This window comes from Callithrix jacchus, chromosome 2, assembly GCF_049354715.1.
Source record: "Callithrix jacchus isolate 240 chromosome 2, calJac240_pri, whole genome shotgun sequence".
In the NCBI taxonomy this organism is placed as follows: Eukaryota; Metazoa; Chordata; class Mammalia; order Primates; family Cebidae; genus Callithrix; species Callithrix jacchus.
In genome coordinates this window covers 7745206-7758538 of record NC_133503.1, presented here as the reverse complement: position 1 = coordinate 7758538, position 13333 = coordinate 7745206, and the positions used below count along the sequence as shown (strand labels likewise).

The following is a 13333-nucleotide window of genomic DNA, read 5'->3' as shown; positions in this document are numbered from 1 at the left end:
CTGAAGCTGATGAAGGTTGCTAGATGAAAACATCCAGGTTTTTTTGGTTAGAAAAACAAGGTATTTATTCCTAGTGCTTCGTAAACTGCAAAATGCCTATGCCATCTACTCTTTCTTGAGGAGGGACCCCACACTTTCTCTTCTTTCTTCATAAGATCTGGGAAACTTGTAGTTCCCATCCAATGAATCCCTCAAGGCAGCTATCTTCATTGTTTATAGAACGTGTGTGTCAGCAGGGTCTAGGATACACACTACCCCAAAATATGCCACTTTGGCAATATTAAATCTTTCAGTCGGAAGGAATTAGAGAAACTGCAGGTGCGGGAAGAACCTGTTGGCCTTCCTCTGAAGCAGGTCATCAGACTCTCATGGGACAGGTGCCCTTTCTATACCAGGAGAAAAGAATCATTCTGTCTCTGAAGAAAGGACACCAAAAGGAATCTCAACAGCAACAACAACAACAACAAAAAGCAAATAGTGAAATTAGCAAATCCTGGAGATAAGGAAAAATCAGATTTCCAGAGTTAAGAATCTTTAAGATTCAAATTCTGGTTTTCAAAACAAACAAACAGCAAAGAAAAAACACAAGGCACATGCCTCGCTGAGGTTACCTGCTGAATATGACTGCAGACTTTACAAATGTATGTAAGTTGTAAACAAGTTCAAACCAACTAGACAGGATAATCCCATGAAGCATGTTACCTTAGTGACCACCAACTTTCTGCTCATCTTGTTTCACCCACCCCACTGTTATTTTTTTCTATTGCAATTTTAACCACTCTTTTCTAAATGCATCCCAATAGAGACATTCTAATGGAGGCAACGGACTCTTGTCTAAAGTAGCCATAATTCTTTATAGTTTAAAGAGCAAAGAATTTGTGGATGTGTACTCATTAAATCTAAAAAGAATGCAAGTTTAAATTATGCATAAACAGAGGAGAAAAGAGCCTCCACCACTACTCCTTTTCTGAGACGTCTGGGCTTGGAGGTCTGAGCTGAGACCGCGTTTTGGAATTTTACTTTTTCCCATGACTTACTATTCTTCATTAAACTTGGCGTAAAAACACTTAGGTGTAATTGTTTCCTTGGGTCTTCATTTTCTTATGAAGGACCTTGTGATATGTAATATTTATATTAAATACACCTTTATGCTTTTCTCTTATTAATCCATCTTTTGTTACAGCTAAAAACCAAGAAGGATAGAAAGAAAAGATATTTTTCCTGCCCTACAGTGTCAATTTCAATCTACTGAAACAGTACTGATATGGTTTGGCTCTGTGTCCCCACCCAAATCTTATCTTGTAGCTCCCATAACCCCCTGTGTTGTGGGAGGGACCCAGTGGGAGATGACTGAATTATGGAGGCTGTTCTCCTGGTAGTGAATGGGTCTCATGAGATCTGATGATTTTAAAAACTGGAGTTGCCCCGTACAAGCTCTCTCTCTGCCTGCTGCCATCCATGTAAGATGTGACTTGCTCCTCCTTGCCTTCCACCATGATTGTGAGGCCTCCCAGCCATGGAAAGCTGTAAATCCAATAAATCTCTTTCCTTTGTAAATTGCCCTGTCTCAGGTATGTCTTTATCAGTAGCGTGAAAATAGACTATTACAGGCACAATAAAATACTTCTGTGTATCATCACAGAACCATACTGAAAACTGCAAAACAAATCACAAAAAACATAGTAAAAGTGCATTTGCAAGGTAAACAGGTAAAATCATAGTGACATATTCTAGTGCTTCGTCAAAATGCTCAGTAATTGGCAAACTGGAATAAGTAATCTCTTTTTTCCCCATTCACTAGCTGTATTAGCCAGGTTTTTTATGCAATAATGTTGCATAAGCAACAAACAAATTGCAGTGCCTTACAGAAACAAATATTTACTTCAGGCTTGTGGGTTGAAGTTTGGCTGCAGTCTGAAGAATCTTAGTCGGGTTCTGCTGAGCTAGGTTGGATCCAGGTCTGTTTTTATTCTAAGATCCAATCTTAAGCGACAACAACCACCTGGGGCATACTTTTCTCATTATAAAGAGAAGAAGCTTAATAGGGCTGGTGGAAATTTGCTGACTTCTTCAACCCTCAGCTAGGAATTGGCACACCATCACTTCTATTTCAATTATCAAGGCAAATGGCACAGTCAAGTTCAAAGATGATCAGAGATGTCTACTCAGCTGACTTTAGTGCAAGGAACTGGTAAGTCATAGGAAAAGGAAATCCTCTCTTCTTAGGATGAGAGCTGGGAACACTCACTCAACCCTTCACAACCACCATGCAGAGAGCCAATCTCTACCAACTCCCACATGTGTGTCAATGTCTCAACACGACTTGCAATTGATTCTGCTGCCTGCTGCCAGTTCTGCAAGACAAAGAATGCCCTCAAGTTTTCAGCAGTCTTATCCCTTAAATGCTTAGGCATGGTTAACCACAATTCTGGGTACGCACCATCAGTATAGAACGAAGCATAGAATTTTCTTCTTCTCGAAAAAATACCGATGATTGCTTTTATGACTCATGGAAAGGGGTAAGCCCGGTAGCAAGCACATTAAAGAAATTTTTTAAAAGCTCTGCTTAGGCTAAAATAAACTATTTGGAATGAAGACTAACCACCACTAAGTGCTTTAATAGAAAGGATGGCTTTATAATTGAAAACGCTGAAATAAAAGGGTTGGAATTCTTTAGTAGTTAATTTTCTTTTCTTTCCTTTTTTGAATTTTTTATTTTTTTTCAGATGGAGTCTCACTCTGTCGCCCAGTGGGACGATCTTGGCTCACTGCTCCTGAGTGCAAGCAATTGTCCTGCCTCAGCCTCCTGAATTGCCTGGGCTAATGGCATGCACCACCATGCCTGGCTAACTTTTTGTGTATTTATTAGAGATGGGGTTTCGCCATGTTGGTCAGGCTGGTCTCGAACTCCTGACCTCAAATGATCCACCCACTTCAGCCTCCCAAAGTGCTGTGATTACAGGCATTAGACATCACACCCAGCCCAGTAGTTTTCAAGATTAATAATTGTCTCTTTCTTTCTGGGATACTTGAGAGAAGCTGGAAAATTCTATTAGCTTGACACTTGAGAAAGCCATTTTATCTCATGTTACATGCATTGGCTCACTGCAACCTCCACCTCTTGGGTTCAAGCAATTCTCCTGCCTCAGCCTCCCAAGTAGCTGGGACTCCAGGCATGCACCACCATGCCTACCTAATTTTTCTTTTTTTTTTTTTTTTCATTTTTAGTAGAGACAGGGTTTCACCATGTTGGTCAGATTGGTCTTGAACTTCTGACCTCAAATTATCTGCCCGCCTTGGCCTCCCAAAGTGCTGGGATTATAGGCGTGAGCTGCCACTCCCGGCGCCAGCTAATTTTCAAGATTAATAATTGTTTCTCTTGGCTGGGAGTGGTGGCTCACACCTGTAATCCCAGCACTTTGGGAGGCCAAGGCCAGTGGCTCACTTGAGGTCGGAAGTTTGAGACCAGCCCAGCCAAAATGGTGAAACCCCGTCTCTTCTAAAGACATAAAAAAATTAGCTGGGCATGGTGATGTGTGCCTGTAATCCCAGCGAGGCAGAAGAATCGCTTGAACCCAGGAGGTGGAGGTTGCAGTGAGTGAAGATCTCGCCACTGCACTCCAGCCTGGGCGACAGAGTGAGACTCCATCTCAAAAATAAATAAACAAAGTAAAAATTTTACAAATAATTGTCTCTCTCTTTCTGGGATACTCAAGAGAAGCCTGAAAATTCTACAAGCTTGACATTCAAGGCAGCCATTGTATCTCATGCTGCATTCACTGATGCCCCATCAGAGAGAGGATACAGAAAAAGGCCAATGGGGGTCGGCAGGCATGACATTCCGTGTGCCTCCCCACTCACTCTGGGTGGCTCACATCACCCCAGACAGGGCTCACACACTCAGATGCTGGACACTCACAGGAACGGTGGGGCTGGCTGGGAGTCAGAAACAGAATTGCATAGGCAGGAAGACTGGTGGCAGCTGACACCCCGACACGGTGTCAGGGAGACTGTTCAGAATGATGAGGATGGAGAGCATGCTGGGGCAACAGGCCCACCATTAATTAGCTCTAGCTAACTTTGACAAGTGCAAACAGTGGCCTGTGTGGCCAGATAAAATTTTTCAGAAGAAACCAGAAATCCAAACAAAAATCTCTTAGTTTTAAAATACTGACAGGTTAATAAATTCAATCACAAAGAAGAGAAGGAAAAACGAAGAAAGGAAAATGAAGAAGGAAAAAAGGGAGAAATTTTTAAAAAAAGAAAGGAGGGGAAGAAAGACAAAAGAAAGCAAAACGAAAGAAGTAAGGGAGGGAGAGAGGAAAGAAGGAAGCAGGGAAGGAAGGAAGGGAAGGGAGACAGGGAGGGAGGAAGGTAGGAGGGGAGGAAGGAGGGGGAAGGAAGGAGAGAAGGGAGGGAGGAAGGAAGGAAGGAGGGAGGGAGGGAGGGAGGGAGGAAGTGACAGAGGAAGGAAGCGGGAGAGGGAGAAAGGGAAGGGGAAGAGAAAGAGAGAAGAAAAGAGAAAGGAAGGAAGGAAAAAAGAAGGGAGGGAGGGAAGGAGGGAAGGAAGGAAGGAAGGAAGGAAGGAAGGAAGGAAGGAAGGAAGGAAGGAAGGAAGGAAGGAAGGAAGGAAGGAGGGAAGGAAGGGAGAAAGGGAGGGAGGGAGGAAGGCGAAAGGGGACAAATCATTTTGCAGGTCTCCCTGGTGAGTGAGTCAAACAAAGACTATTCTCAAACCAAGAACCACTCTGATGGCAAGTGAGTCCATAACCTACACATACAAATGATGCGTTTACCTCCAGGGAAAGCTGGAAACAGCAGGAGACTGAGCAGGGGTCGACAGGGTTCCTGCCAACGTCTCCTGAGTCATGCCGTCACACCGTACCCTCCCTTTCTAAGAAGCTATATGAATCCCAGAAATAGCAAATCCATATTCAGATATAAATTCATGAATGCATTTTTAAAGCAAAGCATACGTGATTGAATAATTATTCATTCCACTGAATTACCCATGCGATGACTCCCAGGCGTGTGGACCACAGAATTTAGTATCAATATTGAATCTAGAATCCATTCGTTAGCTCAATAAAAAGAATGAGTGTGGGTTTAATGGAACGTCCACTGTGGCCCAGCGTTGTACAAGTGTTAGAAACAGAAGCTTGGTGCTACAAAGAAAAATCAGCACTGAGACAAAGGATCTTTTAGCCACACGATTTTTACTTCCTGGACTGCAGGAAGGGCACCCTCACCAGCCATCTTGCTAGGGGAGTACAATGAACAAAGGAAAACAGACATATTTACCCCTTATGCATTTGGGGTCGTCCTTACTGCTGTGTCTGATCACTGTTGGCTGGGGCCAGACCTCACAATCTAAACTAAAACCCGCACTTTGGGAGGCCGAGGCGGGTGGATCACGAGTTCAAGAGATCGAGACCATCCTGGTCAACATTGTGAAACCCCGTCTCTATTAAACATACAAAAAATTAGCTGGGCATGGTGGCGCGTGCCTGTAATCCCAGCTACTAAGGAGGCTGAGGCAGGAGAATTGCCTGAACCCAGGAGGCGGAGGTTGCGGTGAGCCGAGATCGCACCATTGTACTCCAGCCTGGGTAACAAGAGCAAAACTCCGTCTCAAAAAAAAAAAAAACCCCACTGGCTAAAAACTGAAAACTTGTTTAAACAGGTCAAAGCAATGGAGAGCTGGGACATGCCTGTGGGCACGTCCAGCACAGAGAGCTTGGTTAAGGTACAAGGACACAGAGTGTACTATGTGCTGCACTTTTCACTTCCCACAGCGAGGGACTGTGCCTAGACTGTAGAATTCACTGCAGATCTTCAAGGAGCTGCACCCAGAGGTGAAATCAATGGAGTCTAACACAATAACTGTTGACATGGCCTTCCCTGGCCCCACTCGTGTTCTTGCCTCACAGGCTGTGTACCTAAGCAATGGATTTAATCTCCTAAACCTCCCATTTTTCACAGAAAGGTAAGTCCTTCTCAGATTTGCAAAAAGGATCTATGATGGATTTAATCTCCTGAACCTCTCATTTTTCAAAGATAACTCCGTCTCAGATTTGCAGAAAGGATCTATGATTCTAAGACGTTTAGAGTGTGTGGTGCTTAGCAGACACTGGGAAAATTCCACAACATTTCTGTACCTTGGTTTCTTTCATCTGCAAATGGGGATAAGAATAGTTTCTACCTCTAAAAATTGGTATGAGGAGGAAATGAGATTAATGTATACACAGCATTTAGAACAAAGTCTAGGGTGGGGCATGGTGGCTCACACCAGTAATCCCAGCATTTTGGGAGACCGGAGTGGGCAGATCATTTGAGGTCAGGAGTTTGAGACTAGCCTGACCAACATGGTGATACCCCATCTCTATAAAAATACAAAAATCAGCTGAGTGTGGTGGTGCATGCCTGTAATCCCAGCTACTTGGGGCACTGAGGCAGGAGAATCACTTGTACCTGGGAGATGGAGGTTGCAGTGAGCTGAGATCGTGCCATTCCACTCCAGCCCAGATGACAGAGCAAGGCTCTATCTCAAAAATAAATGAATTAATTAAACAAAGCCTAGAACTTAGTGCTTACTTAATATTTATAAACATTAGCTATTTTTAATGCTTATTATTATGTAGATTTCATTAGGGGAAAAATATCTATTATTATTATAATGGATCAAACATGCTCCAAATGAGATACTTTCCATAAGCAGAAATACTCTTTATAATTCTAGAAACTTTGTTGTCTTTTCAGCTCGCATCTTGCCTGTGGGTGGAAGTAGCCATTAAATGTTTTGGTTTAAAAGAGAAAGAAATGAGACCTCCTTCTCTCAGACTCAGCTGATATATAAACACAGGTAGTAACAGCATAAGCACTCATTTTGCTGTGAGCTCATGGGGACAGAGGTTACATCTATGTCATCTTTCGTTGTATGAGGATGGATGGCTGAAGGTCACAGGTAGAAGTAAATTCCATGGGGGAAACAGCCTGGCTTCCACGAGCCTCCCTCCAGCCCAGCTCCCAACTTGAATGGATCAGAGTAGACCTTTGGGGCTTAATAAATGCAGGCCCCTGGGAAGGGCATGATGAGTTGGTGAAATAAGGACAGTAAAGAAATGAGAAATTCCAAGAAGAAGAAAATGTGGTATGTATATACCATGGAATACTATGCAGCCATAAAAAAGAATGAGATCCTGTCCTCTGCAGCAATGTGGATTGAGTTGGGGGCCATTATCCTAAGTGAACTAATGCAGAAACAGAATACCAAATACTTTCTGTCCTCACTTGCAAGTGGGAGCTAAACACTAAGCACACAAGAATACAAAGAAGCGAACAATAAGACACCAGGACTTGCTTGAGGGTGGAAGATGGGAGGAGGCTGAAGACCAAAACACTACCTATCAGGTACTATGCTTATTACCTGGTAACAAGACTAATCTGTAAACCAAATCCCTGTATGTGTACACAATTTACCTATAAAACAAACATGCACACGAACCCTTGAAACTAAATTTAAAAATGAAAATAAATAAAATGAGCTTCATAATTGCATATCCGCCTCACATCTTGGGGTGGTAAGTTGCATGCCTTTGGAAGGAATGCAAATGAGAGAGGCAGGCAGGCTGGGTTATTCTCAACAGCGATCAGCCACATGTCTCCAAGGGATTTGCTTAATTTCCATATTCCTCAGTTTCCCCATTTACAATGATAACATTTAATTGTCTGAAAGGTACTTAGAGATCCTCGCGAGAGAGGCACTTCATAAAAACAAACGATTCTCCGTCTCCTCTGGGGATGCCTGCTCCTGGCACCCAGACAGCGCCTGTCGTAGATGCCTGAGACACATGCAGCCTGAACAAGCAGTCAAGAGGAGGACGTGGGGAGGCGAGGGGGCTGCTCGGGGAACAGACAGAGCAGGACAGCAGTTTGTGGGTGGCTGCTTAATTGAAGGCCCCTCCTGCTCAGAAGGCAAAGCTGGCAGAGAGCTTCGTGTTAATATGAACAGAGGGCCCAGAACAGTGAGAGGAGATAAGAAGACAGTGGAAGCAGGGTCTGCAGAGGGGGAAGGTTTAGCAGAGAAGCAGGGTTGCCATCTGCCACCTCCCTCCTGTCACCTGGCGGAGAAGGGCCCCCCCCCCCGCAGTGCACAGCCTGTCATGGTGGAATCTGAGTCATCATGGCAGCCGTGCTTTATCCTCTCCAGGGCCCCAGGACTTGTGTAACTTGCCGTGGGAGGCCACACCACAGGGTATGTTGTAGAGGTGAGGGTCAATGGGTTGCAGGGGCTGCCAAGGGCTGGCAGAGAGAGAGGAACGTCTATCTCCAAAGAGTATTTAGGCCAATAAACATGAAACTAACATGAGTCAAAGGCTGTAGGTTGAGCCGGATTTCAGACACAGACCCACACCTGCGCACACCTCGGACACAAACCCACACCTGTGCATGCCTCGGACACAGACCCACACTTCGGACACGGACCCACACCTGCGCATGCTTTGGACACAGACCCACACCTGCGCACGCCTCGGACACAGACCCACACTTCAGACACAGACCCACACTTTGGACACAGACCCACACCTGCGCATGCCACAGACACAGACCCACACTTCGGACACAGACCCACACCTGCGCACGCCTTCGACACAGACTCACACTTCGGACACAGACCCACACCTGCGCACGCCTCAGACACAGACCCACACTTCAGACACAGACCCACACTTTGGACACAGACCCACACCTGCGCATGCTTCGGACACAGACCCACACTTCATACACAGACCCACACCTGTGTACGCTTCGGACACAGGCCCACACCTGTGCATGCTTCAGACATAGACCCACACTTCGGACACAGACCCACACCGGTGCACGCTTCGGACACAGACCCACACCTGTGCACGCTTCGGACACAGACTCACACCTGCACACATTTCCTGGCCACTGTGTCTACTCTGTACAAACACATGGATATACAAAGACCAGGAACACATGCATGCACAGAGTTGCAGAAATAGTGTATTCCAGAAAGGGAGAATAAAAGAGTCGTTATCTTCAATCATTTCCAATGTATAGTATTAAGCTGAAGTATTTTAGAAACAACAAAAAAATTATTTTTGGATTGACATATAACAGATCTTTACTTCCTTTTATTATTATTAATTTATTTATTTAAGTAATAAAATAAATCATAAAAGAGCCTTGCTCTGTCGCCCAGGTTGGAGTGCAGTAGTGCACTCTCAGCTCACTGCAACCTCCTTCTCCTGGGTTCAAGCCATTCTCCTGCTTCAGCCTCCCGAGTAACTGGGATTACAGGCGTGTGCCACCATGCCCAGCTAAATTTTTTATATTTTTGGTAGAGACAGGGTTTCACCCTGTTGGCCAGCCTGGTCTCAAACTCCTGACCTCAAGTGATCCACTCGACCTGGCCTCCCAAAGTGCTGGGATTACAGGTGTGAGCCACTGTGCCTGGCCGACAGACCTTTTCAAACAGACCCTCTATACCAATGCACTTTGCACATAGTTGGAACTCAAAATTTATTGTATAGCTACATAGCATCAAAGAAGGATAAAAGGAAGAGAGGAACAAGGGAAGGAGAGAGAAGTCTGGCTTCTTTCAAAGCAGAAAAGACTACATAAGGTGAGGACGCTTTTGAAGGTCAAATTTCTCTTCCTTCATCTTGACTAACCATGAAGAGGTAAGTCTTCTATAGAAATATTTAAGAGGGAGAAGGATGACTGGGTCCAGAATGGCTTATACATACTATTTTCTCCAAGTCCTGCTATATTCTAATTTTTTTTTTGAGATGGAGTTCACTGTGTTGTCCAGGCTGGAGTGCAGTGGTGTAATCTCGGCTCACTACAACCTCCACCTCCTAGGTTCAAGCAATTCCCCTGCCTCAGCCTCCCGAGTAGCCAGGATTACAGGCACACACTACCATGTCCAGTTAATTTTTATATTTTTAGTAGACAGGGTTTCCATATTGTTCAGGATGGTCTCAACTCCTGACCCCTTGATCTGCCTGCCTCGGCCTCCCAAAGTGCTGGGATTACAGGCATGAGCCACCGCACCCAGCCAGCATTTGCTTTAAGTGGTGGCCAGGGAACCAGCTCCCTGGTGATGGAATCAAAATGGGTTTGCAGGTGGGTGGTTCAGTCCTGTAATCCTAGTGCCTTGGAAGGCCAATGGAGGTGACTGTTTGAGGCCAGGAGTTTGAGATCAGCCTAGACAATACAGCAAGATTCTGTCTCTTTAAAAAATAAAAAAATTTAGCCAGTTATGGTGGCACATGCCTGTAATCTCAGTCTCAGCTATTCTGGAGGCTGAGGTAGGAGGATCACTTGAACTCAGGAGGTCAAGCTGCAGTGAGCTGTGATTGCATCATTGTACTCCAGCCTGGGTAACATAGAGACTCTTGCTTAAAAAAGGGTCATTGAGGGGGAGGTTGCAGAGGAAGGAAGGTTATTTCTGGGAGGTGGAGGCCACGGAAGAAGCTTACACAGCTGGATCATAACTTGGGGATAGGAGTGTTTCCATCTGCCCAGAGTTCTTGCCTGTCTTTATGCCTCTGCTACTTTTCATTGCTTCTCTTTTGCTCTTCCTTAATATTTGGTCAGGTCAAATAATATTCTTTATTTACTTCTAACATTTCAGCCTCTCTCATCATGCTAAGGAGAACAAGAGAAAGTTGTTTGTGTCCACACACATATGTGTGCTTACTTATTAAGAGACGCAACTCCCTCATGGAGGAAGGACAGTAACAGTAACAGGAATCCAACCAGGACCCCTCAACCCAAAGGAAGATGAACCTTGGGGGACAGAGCTACGTGGTGAGCTATTACTCCTTTTTGTGAGATTTTCCTTCAAGTGTTCAAGCCTTGAAGATGCTGGCTTTTTTTCCAATTAGAGTGGGCACTGCTTGTATAAGGAGTCCTTAACCATAAGGAAGTGTTTTCAAGGAGCCTCAAGGTAACATGAGGCAAGATGAAGAAATCAGTCTCAGAGAGTCAGCATTTGTTCTACCTCAGCCCACAAGCACCAACTGCAAAGACACGAGTACAAGCCAGAAGGCATGCTCCTTCCAACAGCTGCAAGGCAGAGATGGTCGTGGGGATGGGGAGGGCCATGCAGCAGAGGCCCTTTGGCAACATTACTTGGGACTAACGAGCACAGAAACAAGTGGAGAATGATTTTGCCGAGAAAGGATTTGGAGCTGACAAGCGAAGTCTCTGCCAACAGTGTCCTCGTCCCCAAGGGGCATCTGTTTCCACAGCAACTACAACCTGGGGAGAGTGCTGTCTTCAAGCTGCCCCAGGAAAATACTTAGTCTACACTACCAATTCTGCATGGGCAGAAAGAGCACTGAGTACAAGACAGAAAACTCACTGGGGCTTGGGGAGGCTGAAGAAATCGTTTCTGTTGTCAGAGGCAGCTGTCAGCACCAATCCTGAATTCTACCCGGGGTGACTCCTGCTGAATTCCTGTCAGCTTCTGGCCACCGAACCTGGTGCCTAAGCCCAGCAACCTCCACCTGATGACAACAGTAATAATGATCATGACAGCAATGACAAAGATGATGACCATGATGATGACAATGATGACAAAAGTGATGATGACGATGGCAACGATGACAGGGTAAGGAAAGTGCTGATGTGGCAACGATGAAAGTGATAACGGTGACGACGATGACGATCATGACAGAGGCGATGACAATGATGAAGATGCCGACAATAATGATAATGACAAAGATGATTATGACAATGATGATGACAAAAGTGATAATAATGACGACAAAACAGGACGATAGCGATGATGATGATGATGACAGTGATGACAATGATGATAATGAAAAAGATGACAGTGATGATCGTGACAATGACAATAATTATGATGCCAATGATTGATGACAGCAGTGACAAAGATGATGCTGATGATCATACCGATGACAATAATGATGGGGATGACAATGACAACAGTGACAACTGTGATAATGACAAAAATGACAATAATGAGGACAATGACGATAATGACAATGACATAATGATGACAATGACAATAGCAAAGATGATATTGACAATAATGACAATGATGATAGTGATGACAGTGATGACAATGACAATAATGATGATAATGACGATGAGGACAATAACTGATGGTAATGACAATGACAACGATAACTGACAATAACGACAATGACAATGATAATGGCAATGATGACGGCAATAATGACAAGAATGACAATGATAGTGATGACAGCGATGACAATGACAATGATGATAATGACGATGAGGACAATAACTGATGGTAATGACAATGACAACGATAACTGACAATAACGACAATGACAATGACGATAATAATGGTAATGATGATGGCAATAATGATGACAAGAATGACAATGATGGTGACAACAATGACACTGATGATGACAATGAAAATGATGAGGATAATTATGACAACGATGACCATGATGATGCCAATGATGATGACGACAATGACACTGATGGTGACTCCGGTGATGAGAGTGAAAGTACCAGTATTCATGACAGAACTGGACGTGGATTGCTAACTGTTTCGCATGCATTTTCTTATTTTGCATCACAAAAGTCCTTTGAAGTAGATGCTATTCTTAACCCATTTTACTGACAGGGAGACAGAAGGTGAGAGATTAAGTAACCTATTCAGAGGCACAAAGCCGGCAAGAAGGACCTGATACCCAGCTTTGTGTAACATCAAAGTCGTTTCTTTCAGGAACAATGTTACTTAAAAGCCCAAATTCTGTAACAGACTGCCTCAATTCAATCCTGGTGTAACCCTTACCAGCGTGTAACTTTTACTTAATATCTCTGTGCCTAAACATCATTGTCTATAAAATGGGAATAACAATAGTTGCTCTCCCCGGTTGTCAGGGGAGGTCAAGGCAGAAGAATCACTTAAGGCCAGGAGTTCAAGACCACCCTGGATAAAATAATGAGGCCCCATTTCTACAATAAATAAAAACACAAAAATTAGGCAGGTGTGGTTGCAGGCTCCTGTAGTCCCAGCTACTCAGAAGGATGAGGCAGGAGGATCACTTGAGCCCAGGAGTTCAAGGCTGCAGTGAGCTATGACTATGCCAGTGCACTTCAGACTGGGCAACAGAGTACAGCTCTGTCTCAAAACAAAAATGCAATTTCCAGTTTGGTAGGACTGGGTGAAGCCTGAGAGTTTGCATTTCTAATGAGCTCTCAGTTACTGCTGGTGCTGCAGGTCTACAGACCATACTCTAGTTAGCAAAGCTGTAAATCACTTAAAACGGCGCATGACAAGCAACAGACAAGTGCT

General features: G+C 44.3%; 1 protein-coding gene across 10 annotated transcripts in view; it reads right to left on the bottom strand.

Annotated features, from left to right (window-relative positions):
• Nucleotides 1-13333, bottom strand: part of LOC108588901 (uncharacterized) — a 903226-nt gene that overhangs the window by 554635 nt on the left and 335258 nt on the right. The window lies entirely within an intron of this gene.